Source organism: Vidua macroura, chromosome 2, assembly GCF_024509145.1.
Source record: "Vidua macroura isolate BioBank_ID:100142 chromosome 2, ASM2450914v1, whole genome shotgun sequence".
NCBI lineage: Eukaryota > Metazoa > Chordata > Aves > Passeriformes > Viduidae > Vidua > Vidua macroura.
Genome location: NC_071572.1, coordinates 22,028,237 through 22,047,141, shown reverse-complemented (window position 1 = coordinate 22,047,141; position 18,905 = coordinate 22,028,237). Strand labels below are relative to the sequence as shown.

The 18,905-nt window shown below is 35.1% G+C and overlaps 1 protein-coding gene across 4 annotated transcripts in view; it reads right to left on the bottom strand.

The window, feature by feature from the left end:
- The window catches only part of NLGN4X (neuroligin 4 X-linked), a 164,583-nt gene that overhangs the window by 118,729 nt on the left and 26,949 nt on the right, over positions 1-18,905 (bottom strand). For all 4 annotated transcript variants that reach the window (XM_053970850.1, XM_053970849.1, XM_053970851.1 and 1 more), the window contains exon 2: positions 16,360-16,443. The gene's annotated coding sequence lies outside the window, so the exon portion shown is untranslated. The remainder of the gene's footprint in view (positions 1-16,359; positions 16,444-18,905) is intronic.

Genomic DNA, 18,905 nt, shown 5'->3' with positions numbered 1-18,905 from the left:
CCAAGTCACTTCCTGGGAAGGGCTGGCTGTGCAGGGGTGAAAAAACATGCAAAAAGCCTAATTTAAATTAGAGGCATACACATTGTGCTCCCTGCTACTTTCTCCTCTCTTTCTTCCTCTTTCCTTTAACTGGTTGCCACAGTTAAGAACACAACTGTACAATAAAGCAGAATAATTCCCTGACACATGCTCCGATGTCTTTGTTCAGCCTGATGAGAGCTTACAAAGACCATGATGCCCTGTACTGTTGGTCATGACACTAACTTAGCATTATAATCTTCATTAGGGGTGAGTACCTGAATAATGTCTCACAGAATCACAGAATTATTTAATTGGGAATTATAATTTGTTAATTCACAGTCAAAAACTACTTCAAGATTTAAAGTTTAAACTGAAAAGAAAGTGATACAAATTTAAGAATTATGATGTACCCTTGATTAAAGTGAACATAAATGCCAGATATACAAACATCATGACTGACCATGAAGTTGGTCTTTGTAGTATGATGGAAGACAAAGGTAGATTTTTTAAAAAAAATTTAATATGGAAATAAAGCCTGAAGACCAATACAAATTACATACAAACATTGAATTAAACAGGGTTGGGGTTTTTTTTAAAGAACATGTTGCATTTACCCTTCTATGAATTTCTCCAAGTAAGAGAAATAGGCTCAGATAGGCTTGGACAGTGTCAGTAGATCCCTCAGGTTAGAAACTACAGTCACCATTTACTTTTCAAAAAATGGGAACACATTGCTTTCGTATCATTGCTTCTTGCCTGGAGCTACCACTTTTCTTCTGAATATCTAAATCTCATACACTATCAAATAGAACAACGGGATTATAAGAAAAAGCTGTGTGGTCCCTACAATGTTTTTGAAAATGGAAATTCTCTCAATAATGAAAACAATTTGAAAAGCAAGCAGAAAAGATGTGATCATCACTCCTTTCTAAGAAAAAAGAAAAAAAAAAAAAAGGAATTAACCTCAGTATTCTCAAAAAATCATCTGTTTCGATCTAATTATAAGAGGTGTCTGTTGAACAATCAAAGATATGGTTTACCTTGTATCTTCTGTATTTAAAATTATTTAAAAACTGTATAGCCAGAAGGACCCAAGACTAACTGGGAATGCTCAGTTAAGACAGTTGCGCTTATCTCATTGACCTTTTGAACAGTAATTTCAACTACTATTACATGTAAGTATAGAAGAATTTCAGTGGCTAGACAATGTTCAGGATACATGCTGCTTCTTAGGATAAATAGATGAAGATTGCAAATAAACATAAGATTTCAATATTAGAAGGGAAAAACATAAATTCCTTACAAACATAAGCCTGAAATTAGTAATAACACAAAAATTAGAGGTGTGTTCCATTCAGCTCAAATTGTGATCTGAATTTAAGTTTCCCATGACAGTAGCTATTCAATTGTGGTCTAATTGCAGAAGTCTTAAGAAAACACTACATTTCTAGTACACATTCTAGGGAAATGTACAAAAAATAGCATCAGCACAGTCTAGCACAACTGACAGCATCATTTCCAGCTTTTACTTCTGATATGACCTTGTACAAGAAATGTAACACACTCTGGGTCTCTCTTAGTTTCTTTTATGCACCTCTCTTTGCTTAAATTCAGATGTGTTACTATGAAAATAAAAAGATTATGATCTGAAACAGGATGTTCAGCCCTGAGTTTCTTTAAGGCAAAAGTTCCTGTAGACTAAAATCTCTTATGCCCAGAGGAAACCACTAATTTATGGATATGAAAAAACAATAATACATGCACACAAAAATCAGTATTTGATACATTAGGCTTACAGAGTAGACCTTCATAAATTGAATAAACCCTCAAAAAAATCAAAGTTCATTACTCACTACCACTTCAAGACCTCAAAAGAAAAGCATCTCACATGGAATGAGTCTTAACTCCTCTCTTGTAAGAAAGATCAAATGACTGAAAAGAAAAATTCTTAAGGAAGTCTAAGAGGTTTTGTCTAAATATTATACAAAGAAACTCACAGGTCTCAATCCTCTCTTTCTTGTCTTCTCCATTGAACTGAAGTGCGTGCCCTTGTCAAGGATGAAAGAAATGAAAACTCTTGTCTGAACCAACTGAGAAATTGTCTAAGGGACTGATTGATATGCAATTTGATCTCTTGAGGCTATTTAATGATTAGAATTTGATATCTCCCTCTAGGCATTCTAGTCTCAGAAGAGGAGACATTAAAAATGTTACAATAACCAGAAACAGGGTGGGAAAAGTAATTTAAACCAGCTGGGCATGTGAACACACGCAAGCACACACACCATTAACATATTATATGGCTAAAAAAAGTTGCTGCTTTATTATACAAATTCTTAGGACTTAATTACACAGGAGACACAGGCAGGACATTTTCATTGCATTACCTGGTTCAGTTACCAGGTGGTGATACTGCCTTCATTCATATGATAATGTCACAATTATACATTCATTCTGGAAATGGGGAAGTTGAGTGGCTACCCTCATTAACCTGAAGAAATCTAAACCCATTGTTCCCTCTTCCAAGTTACAAACATTAGCTTTCCATATTAGGCTGGGATAGCTATGAGGACTCTGTGAAGCATTCTCTCTGAACCAAAAGACTTGAGTTTCTTACCCTTTGACTATAAGAAAACTCTAATATTGGATTCCAATAAAGTACAAATTTTCTTGGGCAGGTATTCTCACTTTCAAGGAAGCCTTATGCAGTTTGTAGGAGAATTATTTCTTAAATAAAAATTGTGACTGGAGATTATCTTTACTATGTTTTTACATCATCAAATTGATTTATCAAGTAAATCTTCCCTTGAGGTTTTCTTTATTTATTTGAAAGTGGACAACTTCACCAGCACAAGGAAGAGTGTCCTCCAGCCTCTCTTCCTATAAGGCTCTCCTCCTAACTTAGTGGGCTTTCACCTGCTAAATGCTGTCTTGAACCCCTTATATTTAAGAGGTGAGAGAACATGTCTCAGCAAAATAAGACTCCACAAAATATTGTGAAAAATGGGATCACTAGAATCCCTCACTAGATCAACGTTGCTAGATCAACGAAGCTGGTGAAGGGGCTGGAGCACAAGTCATAGGAAAAGTGGCTGAGACACCTGGGGTCATTTTGCCTGGAGAAAAGAAAGTTTAGGAGTGGTCCTTATTGCTCTCTACAAATACATGAAAGGACGCTCTGGCAAGGTGGAGGGCAGTCTCTTCTTCCAAATAACAAGGAATAAAACAAGTGGGAATGGCCTTAAGTTGGACCAGGGGAATTTTAGATCAAATATTAGGAAATTTTTTTCTCCACGACGGTTGCTAAGCACTACAACAGGCTGCCCACAGAAGTGATGGAATCACCATCCCTGGAGACATTTGAAAGGCATGTGGATGTGGCATTTAGGGACATGTTTAGTGGTCCTCAAAGTCTTTTCCAACTAAAAATATTATATTATTCTATGATTTTAGACAATATTAATGAAACCATTCCGGTGCTGCCTGCTGCCTTCCCCTCTTCCCTGCAAACACAGTTTAAAAGCCAGCCTAGAAGAGAGACTGTGGCATATACTCTGCTTACTGTCCTGTCTACACTGAATTCAATAATGAAGGATAAAATTCTTAACTTTCTAGCTGACATAAGTACTGGGAGCTGTGAATCACATTACATACTATGGACTCCTAGAAGCTAAGCATAATATTACCATATAAAAGTCCCACTATGGATCCATATCTTAAGCTGTTTTCAGGCCAATGCAGTAAGCACTGGAATTCAGGATCTAAGCAGTAAACTAGATAGGGCTAGAGCATGGATTCCAACACTGTCCCGCCCCAGTATTCATACCTACCAGCCAATGCACAGGCATAAACAGGGAGTAGGACAGGCCAGAGGTATTCTTCAACAGACAGCTCTTTTTTTTTTTTTTTCTTTTTAGTAAGAAAAAAATGCAAGCTCTGCTATGTTATGTGGCCTCAGGGGCAGAGAACAGGACATGGAGCATTTTATTGACTAAGATATAACCTCATGGACAGCACCAGAGATGTCTTTCCTCACCACTGATTAACATGCCAAAAAAGCAGGAAAGCTAAGCTTGGAAAATATATCAAATCTTTTGCTGGCAGTTTTCTGTTCAGTGAAAAAGGTCCTCCATTTCAAATCCCACATTCCCAAATGATAAAAATCAAACCATCTTTCATGGTCTTTTAACAATTCCAGCCGAAATCTCAGAACAATATGTGCTGTTTTTTCTTAGGAAAAAAAAAATCCCAAAATTTTCTGTATGACAATCCTTATCATTCTACTACATGGAAAATTGCAAAGCTGTCTCACATGTAGTTAATTATATTTTCTTGCATCAAAGGTTTTCAGAAATCTAATGTAACATAGCATATTTGCTTTGTAATGTGTAGAGTTGTATCTGAGTAGGAAATGGAAGCCAACAAAAAACACAGAAGTTATAATTTCTCCTCCTGTTCATCCTTTCACTCCAATTATTGGAATGTTTCCATCTTTGCTTAGCAAAATGTATAGGTACCTTCTCTACCTTGGAAACAAATACTAAACCTCATATTCGTTACCCAAACTGTATATGAAAAAGTCGGATATTCTGTCTATACCAGAAGCATACACTTCAGGCAGCAGTTCTTCCTACTGAAACATAGGTTTTTGACATTAAATATTAGTTGAAGTCAAGATTATGTTATGTTGAAAACCCCAAGTGATTAGCCTAGATTAGACAGCTAACTGTCCTAACTGAGCTGTAGCAAGATGATTCCTTCTTTCACTTCTTACCAATATATACAGTATTATCTTTATAACCACAGAGTTAAGAGCCTTGTAACTTTCCTGTTTGTTTCATACATGAACAAAGTTGTCATGAACTAAAATCAGGAAGAGCTTATTCTGCTATGAGTTTCTTAACAGCTTTTGTCTGTTCTATCATTAATTGTGCTGATAGTTTATCGAAGATGATGTAGCATCCATCAGCAGAAAATTCAGTATACAAAGTTAAGATTAAAATTCAGATATTTTCTCACCTACCATTCAATTAATTTTCTTTTCTGGGGCTGTTTTTATTATTGTTGCCATTAATATTGTTATTCCCATAGCCACCTTCAAGTTATTTTAAAAACAGTTGCAATGAATTTTCCCTGGTGTAAAATCATATCTCAGAGAACAAGTTTATCCATTTTTGCCATCTTCACCTAATACTAGCCTTTACCAACATAGAATTGATAGGCTTGTAGAAAATGAGTATTATGTTAAAAATATTTAGATTATTTATTTTAAAAAAACAAGTTTCCCATTATTTTTTTTGGTTGCAATGAGTATAATTTATGAATGACTTTCTAACAAGACCCATACAATATTATTACTATTGTTGTTATTATCATATTATTTAGCACACCCTACCTGCTTTCACAAGACTGCAAAACTACATAGTCATTTTGAAATATGAGGAGAAATATTTTTTAACAATATGATTCCACGACAAAACATTATGCCATGGTACCTTTCCAAGACCCATCTTACTCTTGTTCTTCCCTGCTTGAAAATGTCCTCTTATAAAAGTACATTCTATACTTTTCCTCTTTTGCACATAGCCCTCTCAGTTCTTCTCTAATTCACAAATCTTTCTCTTCCCTTTTTTGGAGAAAAGAACAAGCTAGAGCATTAGCAGATTCTTTTCTCCAAATCATAATGCTTTCCTGTGACTCCTTTCTTCTTCCTGGCCATTTGTTTTTAGCTTCCTTTTGTATAAAGGAAAAGTAATATGCCCATCAAATCAATCAATATAAAATAGATTTTTATGTGTAGAAGGAATTTATTTCATTTATTTTGTAAAGGATTTCTGGTTTTCTTCACTTATTTGTTTTTGTTTTTTTGTTTTTTTTTTTAATTTTCTTTCTTGTATCATATCCATATGGGATGATATTTCAAAAAAAAAAAAAAAAAAAAAAAAAAAAAGAAAAAAACAAAAACCAGAAGAAAATTTGCAGCTACCAGGTTGACTAGGAAGGACAGATCTATTTTTTCCTGCCCTTAGTCAACTGATTTAGGTCAGAATTGAGAAAAAATATACCTTGTCACATGGCAGGAGTTACAGCTTCCTGTATGCTTCTATTATATCATCTTAAGAAATCTCACTAATAAAACATAATACCAACCAAAAATATCTACCACACACTAATGCAGTCAATTAATAGAACAGATGGAGGTCAGGGCAGACAATTAAATTCCTTTGACAGAGGAGAGATTATTCTACCTCATATTGGAGATATGTCAGTAATTCCTGTGTGATCTGACTTACCCTTTATTCTTCAAAATAATTCCTTCCATAATGCCTTCTTTGGCATGAGAGAAAAAGATCCATCATCTAAAGGTCTTGCTTGCAGCTTTATATAATTATTTTTAAATGGTTAGAAAGTGTACATATGTTTTTCCTGCAGTAGTATTATTGATTCTCAGAAAAAGCAAATCAAATCTCCTTTTTGCCTTTATTTAGATAGCCGCTGCTCCTCAAAAGGATGACACAGCTATCACCTAGGCAAGGTGCTAAGCACTTTTTTTGGAATTTAATACTGTCTTCTATAGGTATTGAAGATAACCATCCAAGAGTCGTGATTCATTATTTCTCTGGCCTGAATTTCAACATATTTGTAACAATTATCTTTCCTGAAGTCTTGCACCAAGATGGTTGTATTTCTGGACATGGGAGCTACACTGCCAATAATCCAAACTGATAACTGTTGGTGCCATATTCTGGCAATATTGATGACATATTTCGTGTTTCAAACAAAAAAGAAACTGAGGTATTTAATTTTTTTCTGATGTTGATGACTTGCAGCATACAGAGTTCAAATAATAAACCATAAACAGCTATAGGTAAAAATTCTTCAGTTAAGGAATTAAGTTTCCCATGAGATATTTTTTACAGAAAAAAGAACTCTGTACCAAATGAGTTCAAATCTGGTTTTAAATAAAGGTCAACACAAGTTTTGATAACTCTTTAAATCCTTTTTTTAAAGTTATCCTCATACCATATTGTGGTAATATTTAAATTTCAAAAAGCTCAGAGAAAGTTGCACTAATATTAAACTAATATTTAAAAGCACTGAAAATCCATATTCCAAAAGACAATTAAGCTGCCAAGAGAGTGACCTCTTAGTGTAATTTCTGTGACTTCTCTGTCCCAGCTTCAATTTTCATTGTTGAAATTCTAATACATCCATTTTCTTTGTCAAGCTCATCTATTGGAACTCCTGTTTTGTTTATTAATAAAGTCAGATTGCTTAATTACTGCACTATCCTAAAAGCTTTGTTTTTCATATCCATATGCTTTAATGGATTCTGATCTCAAATTAATATACATTTGATGCTGGATATATCAGATGTGAATTTCTTGTACCCTTATGTAGCTTATTACCTCACTGTTTATACAATTCAGTTTTGATGGTTTCTAATGAAAACAGATTCTAGTTCTGCCGTTGTTTGACCTTTGTATTGTAGCCTCACTCCATGCCACTCAATAAGTTGTATTTCACTCATACTTTATAAAAAATATGAAATAAAAACTATTTCAGTAGTCTTTAAGGTATTTACTTCTGTTTCATTTGGTCAAATATAATATATTTCTTATAACTTTCTTCCTTTACACATAACTGTATTATAAAAAATAGAAATGCTAAGTCTCTAATTATTCATCCCCTAACTTTTCAAGTGACTCAGCATCATTATTTAAACTTGTGACATAATTGTTGGGGTTTTTTCCATCCTTTTTGATACTTCCATATAATGAAAGTGAAAGGGGCATACTGTTATTTTAAATCCATGGAAAGAAAAATTAAATTGCTCTTTAAATGACGATCACAGGTTCATAGATGGGTTGAAGTTGGAAGGGGGCCTCTGGAGTTCATCTGGTCCAACGCCTCTGCTTGAGAAGGAATACCTGCAGCCTGTTTTGGTGACAGTGTTTAATAAAAGAATAGACTGCACCTCATTATTCACAGTTTTCAAGGATTTGCATCTCATCTTTGTGAATCAAATTCATGACACATGTCTACCAGCAACAGTAGTCACAATGGTAAAATATAGCATATGAAATATCACCTACGTACATTTAAAGCCAAGCAAAAAGCCTCAAATGATAGAAGCAACACAATTTTTCACTATAATTAACTCCACTGACTGCAAACTACATTAGAATTAAATGTGTGATTTAGTTCCAGATAAAGAAGCTTTGTTTCCACCACGGAGAGACAAACTACAATTTTAATAGATATTTTAGGTTATTGATTTCTTACACAAAGAAAAAATTAAGCTTGTTAGAATTATAATTAGGCACCAAATTTTGTCAGTTATTTCCTGAAGTCATATTGAAACATAAAAATTCAGGCTGTATTTTCTAACATTCTGTGAATAGTTGTGTAAGCTTTAAATCCATGTTCATGCTATGAGCACAGAAAAGCTATTAATACAGCTGCAACCTCATGAAAAAGAGAAGAGTACTACTTCATATATCTTCATAAGGTATAGAACCTATCATGAAAGCTGGCAGAATCTGATTTTACTTAACCTGAGTAGTTTCACCAACACTCAGATATCTAAAGTTTTTTTAAGTTGTGGATAGCAATATTACCATATTTGTGTTGTCTTCCCTTTCTATGGCTTTTTTTGTTGGAAAAGAAAAACTGAATGCAAAGCAGTATATATGAAAGGAAATGTGTGGAGGGTGTTGATAATAAACCTGGTAGAAAGAGTGGTTTAGATACTTTCAGCTTCCCTACTTAAGATCCAATAGAAAACACCATGTCCGTGTGTATATATATATATATATATATATATATTGCACAGCATCAATATGTTGCATTCCGGGTTTGGGTTCAGATTAGGGGTTTTGACCTGTGTTAGGTAGCCGAGTTCTGTGTACCCCCGTGCACCCCCCGTGTCTCCCCCACTGGTGGTCGGCTCCAGGGCTCTTACTATTGGAGCTAGCCCACGCCAGTCCTGTAACCACTGCCCTGCCCACTCCTGAGAATTCTGTGTCAGTCACCCCGTCCCCACGACCCCATTCACCCCGGAGCCCCATGTCCACCCCTGCTGCATCCCTGTTGGTTACCCCGATCCACGTCACTCCCCTGCAGCCTGCCCCCACTGGGCGAGGAGGTCTTCTGCTCTCCTCATCCCGCCCCCGATAAAATTCCGTGCCCGCCAGAATTCGGGGCCATTCTCGTCCACACGAAGTTGGGAGCGGTCTGCAACTTCTCCATCACGGCTCCCGTGGCCATTAAAGCCTTCCAGCCGCCACGTGGGCAGATTTGAACAATTGCCTCGCCTCTTTATTTCGCCCCCTCATGCCGATGGCAAAGCTCAGCCAGCCCTCCCCAGTGCGCAACAGCAGAAGTGCCCAGGAATCGCGACAACTGCCGGCCTTGCCGAGAAGCAGAGGCGCCCAAGCCGGGCACTCGGGAGCTGACCGGGGACGAGAAAAATAACGCATTGTTACCTCAATAGAAAATAAACACAAAATAATGCTCTAAAAAATTCTGTACAATACCAGCTATCTGGGTCTAAATTGGCATTCAATTAAAGCTAAATGTATTTTATATTCATATATACAAACAAACATATTTACCTTCAGAATCAAATAGTGATTTTCAATTCTAAGTAATTTCTACAAGCCGTTTGGCTTCCTGCTGGCAAGAACATTTTATTTTTTTCTTTCAAAAAAGAAAGAAATATGCCATCATCTTCCCTAGTCACTCAACAGCTGTATCAATTTGTTTTCAGGGCAGTGATTAGCATAATTGTGGTGGATTACTCACATTTAGCACAGAATGGAAATAATTCAGTATTTTAGGAGATATTACATAGAATGTATGGGATATCCAGGCCCTCTGGAGTGGTGTTGGAAGTTTTCTTTCCTAAAACTGTACTAAAAGCCTATTTTTAAAAACCTAAATCTGTCTGAAAGAACCAAAAACCTTAATTCTTCTGATGTGCTGTTTGATAAACAATCTCAAACTATGGCAAGGACACACAATCATGATATGAGCTGCAAATAGCTGTGCTGAGGGCATTACTCAGAAGATTTTCAGTGTGATATAATTTATCTAAAAATCAGAAAAAAAACAAAACCGAAACCAAACAAACAAAACCAGAAAAAACACCAAAAACACCATCATTGATGGTGTTCAATCACCATGTGATTCCATCATTAATGGTTTTCTACTTTATCTCCAAATTCCAGTTCTGATGCTGAGGTGCATACAGTGCTGCCTTTAGTGCTATATGAGTGTTAAAATCAATCCGTTATTTATATACTCAGCCATTTCACTTAATACTCTTGCATGTTTTATAAACATGCATAGCCAATCACTGTATGATATTATACAGAAATATCATAAAATGGTTTTGGCCTGCTTTTAAGACTATCTAGTTCCAACATCCCTACCACGAGCAGGGATGCCACACACTAGATCATAAGGTTGCTCAAAACCACCCAACCTGGCCTTGAACACTTCCAGGGATGGGGCATCCACAACTTTTCTGGAAAACCTGTTCCTGTGTCTCCCCACCATTCACAATAAAGAACTTCTTCCTTACAGCCCCTCTAAATCTGTGCTCTTTTAGTTTAAAGCCAATCCACTTTGCTCCCAGTCAAAACAGGCCCTGATAAAAAGTCTCCACATTTCTTATCTCTCCTTTTCTATAAATTGAAAGGATGCAGTAAGGTCTCATAAGAGCCTCCTCCAGGCTGAACAACTCCAATGGTCTCAGTCTGTCTTCACAGTCAAGGTGCTCCAGTCCTCCGATCACCTTTGTGGCCGTCCTTTGGACACACTCTAACATGTCTGTATCTTTCTTGTGTTGAGGACTTCAGAGCTGGATGCAGCATTTCAAGGTGGAGCTTCACCAGAGCAGAATAAAGGGGCAGAATTACCTCCATCAAACATGTTGGCCACCTATTTTGATGCAGCCCAGGATACAGCTGGATTTCTGGGCTGCAAGCACACATTGCTTACTCATTAGCAATTTCTCATCCACTAGCACCTCCAAGTCCTTCTTTGAAAAGGCTACTTTTAATCCATTCACCATCCAGCCCCTAATGGCAATGGATATTGCCATGATTGAAGAGTGCATGACAGGTGCAGGACCTTACACTGGTCTTGCTGAACTTCATTAAGTTTCCATAGACCCACTCCTCCAGCCAGCTGAGGTACTCCTGGATGGCACTTCTTCCCTCAAGTGAATCAGTTGCACCACTCATCCACAGACTTGCTGAGGGTGCATTTAATCCTATTGTCTGTGTTACTGATGAAGATATTTAATATCATTGTCCCAGTAAGAACCTTTGAGAGACATCATTCATTACTGGCTTCCACCAGTAATCAATGTAGCCCTTGATTTCAAAACCTAGATTGCAACCTGTATAAAAAGCATTGTATAATATCGTTGTCCCATGTTACAGAAGCTGGAGTTGATGATCCCAGAAACCATCTTCTGTCAGTTGTTTCTAAAAGAAACTCCTGGGTGAAGAGCTGAAATTAAGTCATGGAAATACCAGGAGTACACAAGGTTTTGCTGTTACACAGAGCCATTCCTTTTATATAAAAACTGAGGGAGGTAACTTCTGAACAACAGATAAAGGGATATTTATTAACAGAGACAGATGCTCATCCTTTCCCATCAACTATTGAGTTGTCCAAACAAAACAAACTGGTCTTGTGGTTAAAAATGAAGATGCAGTGTGTTTTGAACCTTGACAGGAAGAGGACAACTGCTTGCCTGTAATTCATTTGCACTGGAATCTTGCTCTCAAAAGTTTTGCTGTTTTTAGGGAAAAAAAAATAAACCCAAAAAACCAACAACACTGAGTTGAACTTCTAAGAGTTAAGAGCTCCCTGTAGAAATATATGTAATAGATATAACATCATTACCTGTTGTTCAGTACAGTAGATTTAAATTATATTAGTCACAGTGATAAAACATTTTCAAGTTTAAACACTGAGATAGTAAAATTTGCACTCCAGTTCTTTGAATTGAACATGACTAAACTTTAAATGAGCTGTCTGTGCAAAACAGTGTGATTATTTTTTTATTTCACGTTTACTTATTGCTCACAATGTTATGATTCAGTGAACTCCCATTATCCATGAAATCTATATAATGTTGAAATTACACTACTTTAACCATTCTCTGTTACTGTTGTACAATACTTTGTATAATGTTATGGTCAAATTAATTTTCTACAAAATCAATTATATTTCTGGAAGCATTACTCTAGATAAGAACAGTGCTTGAGTCCTAAAGATTTAAGACAATCATGACTTATATTTTCATAAAATTCTTTAACTATCCTCTCAAAGCTTTAAAAAAACCTAATGAACTTAGGTAGAAGCTTTAAAATTATTCAATTACACTGCCACCTGGAAGTAAATTTAATGACCTGGTGTTTGCTATTTCATATTTGAGTAACATTTGAAAAATGCTTCATATTTCCATTTCTCACTTGGGTTCTTAAAAAATTCACATCTTGGTGGAGATCATTAGAGTTTACCTACTTTTAGATACTTTAGGTTAGTCATAGTGAAATACGTAACTAAATATTGGAATAAAAAAATAATGGATACATCATTTTGAATTCAAATGGAAGCAATGAATTATTTATATTCATTAGAGAATCCACTACTTTTGATTTGATTTTGATTCCACTACTCACAGTAGGTCTCCACCTTTAATGGAAAACACAATAATATCAGTTATGTAATGGATTTGTTAAGATTAGATTTACCAGTAACATCTCACAGCAAAGCAGATGATGCAACATAATTTATTTTTTCTAGATCAACTGAGAAACAGTTAACTACACTGGATTTAGGATTTCAGAATACTCTTCCTGGAAACAAATTTTTAAATTCATAGACAATTGTGGAACATCCTGCAACAAAATCTAGACAAACTCTCATTAAAGTCAGGTTAAATTTCCAAACAGTAGGTGTTAAATTCAATTTACACTATTGGATTTTTTTTAAGAAGATACACTTTCCAATTTGGAAACTTACTGAATTGTTGAGCATCAGCCTTAATTAATTGACATGACCAGATCATCAGTCTGGTTTCAACTGGTAAGTTCATTAGTTGCTCCGGCTTATCACTCGTGTATGGCTTATCACACTTCAGTATGGAAAACACACCTTCTATCTTTGTAAAAGGGCAGAATTTTAAACTGAGTTCTTTCCTTCTTTCCTTCCTTGTGTTTCAAAATTAAGAAAATTGGTAGGAAGAATGCACACATAATGTCAGCAGAGTCTAAGTATCATAACACAGGTCTTAGGAGCCTACATAACTGATGGATTTCCATGCTAAAATTGTGCAGCTATTTCACCAAGACAGAAGAAATGTGGGGGAGCATTTTTCTTCCACCTAAGAGTATAAAGTCAGTAAGAGCCTAAAAAGAAAACTGGAGGAGTTGAAGATGCTGCTTAACCAGAGGCTGGACTGCTCAGCTAAGAGTACTTTCATGTACAGCCGTAAACCCTGACAAAAGGAAGGCAAAAATTCTTATCTGAATCCCAAGAGCTGAAAAGTAAGCTGAGGAGAGCTGATGGCTCTAAGAATGAGAATTGTATTGTGACCTGATTTTCCTCAGAGAATAGAGTTGATCTGTTTCCTAAAACTCCCAAGACTTAAACTGGAACAGTTTATTCCTGCCTTCTAATATAAAGGCTTTATTTTTCCTTCACATTTGTTACCATAAATGATACAAGACAGAAGGTTTGATCAGAGTCTGAGAACATGATCAAGAATCTGACAGTATGTGGCTACATCAAAGGAATGATACAGTGCTTCACAGACTACCACAGGGCTCCATCTGCACATTCAGCTGTCAGGTTGGGATTCTAGAACAAAATACCACCATTTAAACTCACTTAGACTTCTGATGCACAATCAAAATTTGAGGACAAAGCATGGGCCATTTTTTTGCTTCAGTTTTTAATACTATATGATGCATTGCCAGGAAACACACATTGCATGCTCCAAACATAAATAGATGTTTTCTATTCTTGAGAAAAATCATGGGTTTATCATGTTGAAGAATTTTATCTGGAATTATGGATGAGAAAGACAGCAAGTAAGCAGTTAAAGTGTTCAAGATGTAGGGATTTCTTTCTGTATTTCTCTTAAATATAGGAGTACAATATAGCCAAAGTCATAGTTAGAATCTGTCCAAGCTATCATCCCTAGTTATCTTTTGCAATTTTTTTGTTCTTCTGTTTATCCAAATGGATCCCTATTGTCTGCTGAAAATACAACATCAAGGTTAGTTTGGCTTGAGTTATGAATTATTCTGAAGGCCTTCAGATCAAATTCTATTTTTCTCCTGAGAAAATTCTCAATACAAACCTTTTCTAGACAAAATAAGAAATTAACAAATATTTCTGTATTTCTGTTGTGTATTTTGGAGTACCTCAGGGTTAGCAGTTGAACACAAATATTTGTGGCTACTTCAGAAAATTACAAAGCAGAGGCGCAGAAATAAATTTTATGCTGAGTGCTGAGTTCTAACTTCATTTTCTAATCCTTTTTTTTTTTTTTTTTTTTTTTTTTTTTTTTAATGTATAGTCCAATTACCAGCTGACATTAACAAGGGAATTTTCAAAAGGCACAGCTGGCTTGTGATGTTCACTAACTTGCAGTGTGTTAAAAGCCAGACATCAATAGACTCCATCTCACTTTTCTGTTTTAATTTTGTTTGCTTCCTTTTCTTCTCTTCCTCTCTGATTTTCCTGCTGAGCATTTTGAAGAACAAACAAAATGCTGAGAAAACAGAGAAAACTAAAATCCCTTCTCCATCCCTCAGTTTCCCCTTCAAAATCCTCTCCCCAGCTTCTGTGCTTTATCTCAGTGTACTGTGATGGATCTAGAGATGAGAATTTCCCTTCTTGGAACATGGCTGTGGCTTATTCTAGTGCCAGACAAGGTAAATATGCCACAAATTTTTAGTTCCAAAGAAATGATGTTATTATTTTAACTTTGACTTCAGCTTTATATGAGCCTTGTATTCTCTATATCAGCTGCTTACCTCATTATTAAAAAAAAAAGTCATGAGTTCTCTGAAGTAGAGTAAGTAATTGAATTCTATGTATAGCACTCATGCATATTGTACTATTCAATATATAACTCCTAAGAGTTCAGCTATTATCACAATCAGTGTAGATGCTAAACTATTAAACAGGCCCCTGTTCATAAAGTATTTTTTATTCAATTACATGTAAATTGTTACAAATTGGAATAAACATGGTTCAGTGATGCAAAAATCACAGGAATTTTCAAAGCTGTTATTTTCTTTGTCTGAATTTTACACTTCACATAATAGTACCCTCAATTTTCATAACTAATCTGTCACACTTTGAATTATTGCTTATTCACAACTTTATTATCACATCAGATAGGTTATTATTCCTTCTCCTTGAATTTAGGTTCCAGTGTCAATGTAAAATGGAAACATCATTGTACTACAGCTGGTGCAATGATTACAGAAAAAGTCACATCTGCTTCAAAGTACATGGATAATATAAAGTGAAAAGGAAGAATTTGCATCAGAGAAAGTTTTCTGGTCACTTGTACATCTCATTCCCTTCTTGTTAATCAATGTGACAGGCACAGTATGAAAGAATGGTAATTAGATTAAGGTGTTTTATAAATAGAATATATTCTATGCATAGATTTCTAAATTAAACCCTTGTCACATATTTCATATTGATATAATGAGACTGTTTATACATCTGTGTGCATATATATACACATACATATAACTATATGTCTTATCTGTGGACATGCTATACATTAAAATATGTTCTCTCATATTTTGCAAACAACTGAGAGGAAAAAATAGATCTTTATGGTAACAGTATGAAACAGCAACCAAGCCTTTTTTTTTAATACAGCCCCATAAGAACTCTGGAACCCAACCTTGTCTTGCAAACTGAAGACAGTCAGCTCTGTCTGGTACAGAGTGGCCTGGAACCCCCAAACCTTACTGAGTAGCAGTGTCACAAAAGCCACGTTTAATCTCATGTCTTTTAACTACAAACAGATTGGTATAATTCAATACTTATAGAGCTGAAAAATCATAACAATTCATGCTTATAATAAGTAAGCACATAAACAGTGCTAATGCTTAGAATGTACTGTATTCCATGTCTCATTGGATGAACACAGGGTAAACAAACATTTTAAATTGATATATTGCAAAGATATTTCAAACACATTTAAGAACACCAGCAACAGAGACTTGCTATCTTTCTTTTACATATTCTTATGAAAGAAGGAATTGTTATGAACGTGCTTACCACTGTGTTGTATTTTTGAGCCGGCTTCAGCATTCTCCCATAGGAGGCAGCATGATGTCATTTTAGTTACAGCAGAAATTTTTCCTGTTAGGACAAAATACATAGTACTCTTCAGTAAATGAAGCAAAGAAATGCATATATATGAGTCAAAAATGGTAAAAAAAGCAGTTGCTTAGTAAATCACCTGTAATGCCATTTTTCAAGATTACAAAAAGAGAAATCACAATACTAATAACCACACAATCAATATATTAAGCACATTGTCTTGATTTCTGTCATAAAAATTATTAGCAATATTTTTTTTTCTTTGCAGATTGATCACTGCTACAAAGACAGGATTGTCTTTAAACCTGTATACCAAAAAAGTGTACATTTTTGAGAACCTGCTAAGGTAAGTAAATACTTTGAAATCAAAGAAACTGAAGAAATAATGACAAAACACTTTGGTTTTAAATATTTCTCTAAACATATATTATACATAGCCAAATATAAAATTTCAATAGCCAATTATATACAAATATATTCAATTTAATTTATATCTAAATAATCACATTTTAAAGCCATTTTACTATTTTATATTCTTTCCTATGTGTAATTGAAAACTGTAGTTTATACTTCAAGTGACATTTCAATGGATAGACTATAATCTATCCATGTTAGATTTACTGTTTATATAGATTAAATTCCTGTATTTACCAACAGTCTGTTTTGTCAAGAGTATCTTGAGACACTGTGATTTAAAACCCAAACCATAATAGTGTTAAGAAAGGTATTTCAGGTAATTTTAATATTTTAGACTTAAATACCTTAAATACTTCTCTTCCCTCCAAAGCCAGCAGACATTATGGGATTTACTTATCCCCTCACACATTTTGCAGGGGAAACATGCACTCTATTTTTCTCTGTATCGCTCTTAAAGGCACTTCTTATAATTTATTCTTTTTTTCGTTAAGTTGATCAGCACACAGATTGCAGATTCTTCAATTTTAATCACAATGAATACTTCCTCATGAATGGTTTGACTCTCTACAACCAAACCATTCCCTGTAAGTGCGATTTATTTTAACAGCTGCCAACACAGGCCTAAATTCTGTGTAAACACAAGGATTATCTTCATAAGTTGGAAATAAGTACCAGTGGATGGCTATGTGAACACATATCTGAAAATAAGAAATTCTGAAATATGAAGAAAAGTAGAATTTCTTATGAATAAGGAATGTGTGAAACACCCTAGCTAAACCGTCAAAGTGTCCATCTGGACACTTGCTGCAGGGGAAGGCTGGCAACACTTGGCTTTTGATACACACCCATTGAGGAATCAGATGTTGAAGTTTAGGACGATCTTTATCCCAAGCTATGGTAATGCCTTAAACCTCTCCATATGACAGTGGCACTTTTAATGGCTGTAAACTGACAGCCATTCCAATTCTCCAACAGTAGTATGTGATTAAACCTAGGATATAAGAAATAAGGAAGGATTTAAGGAATGGCTGTCAATGGCAGTGAAAATCCACTAAGGCTAACACAGCTTCCCTTCTCAGTTATTTTAAACCTGCATTTCTTTATTTCAGCATCCTTTATAGCTTAATTACTGCTACAGGAAAAGAAAAGAGAAGAGAGGAGAAGAGAGAAGAGAGGAGAACTCAGCTTTACTGATAAACAAAGGGATTGCATTTACTGTCTCTCCATGGTACCAAATTAGTTTCCAGCTTTAAAGCATAAAATTGAAGAAGGCACTATTAGTAGAACTAGGTTTTCCAAGTTTAGCTCTGTACCTATGTGCCTATCCTTTTCACTTTCATATTATCTTACACTGTCTTCTAGTTGTCCTTGGCAGATTGAATTTGATTATAGATGACTAGGGCTATAATTCAAATTTTATATATTTTAATAAACCACAGTGTCCCTTTAAAGATCATGTTTAGACTTTACAATAGTCAATTGCTTTCAAAAAAAGCAACAGCAAATACTGCCTTTCCTTTCTATCAGGAACTATAGGCACACATTAAAAGACTAGCACTTCAATTCTAAGACAAAATATAGGCATTCTCTACAAACTTTTTTCTTTTTTAAAGCGCTAATTTGTCTTCATATCTGTGACAACTTATTTCCTCATAATTACAAAATTTTAACAGAAATATTATGGGAACCTGGCAGTCCCTCTAAGCATATTTTTCTGAAAACTATTACAGATTTGTTTACCATTCCACAGATGAATTTGTAACTTAAATCTGATGATGCTATAATGGCCCTGGTTTTAATGTTACCTAGTTTAAGTTTACTTATTTGAATAATTTCTCAGAATTACCACAACTGTCTATGATTTTATAGGTGATACATCAAGAACCCAGTAATACTGACATTCTGTCATTATGTACAGTTATCTTAGTCTACTTGAGAAATAAAATCTCTATCTCATAAAAAAAAAAAATCTGTTTTGTTTTGAACATGATGACCCATTATCTCCAGCTATTCCCAAAACCCCTCACAGCTCCTGGCAATACCTAAATATAAGCTAGAAACATTTTTTTTTAGTGTTTGATGCT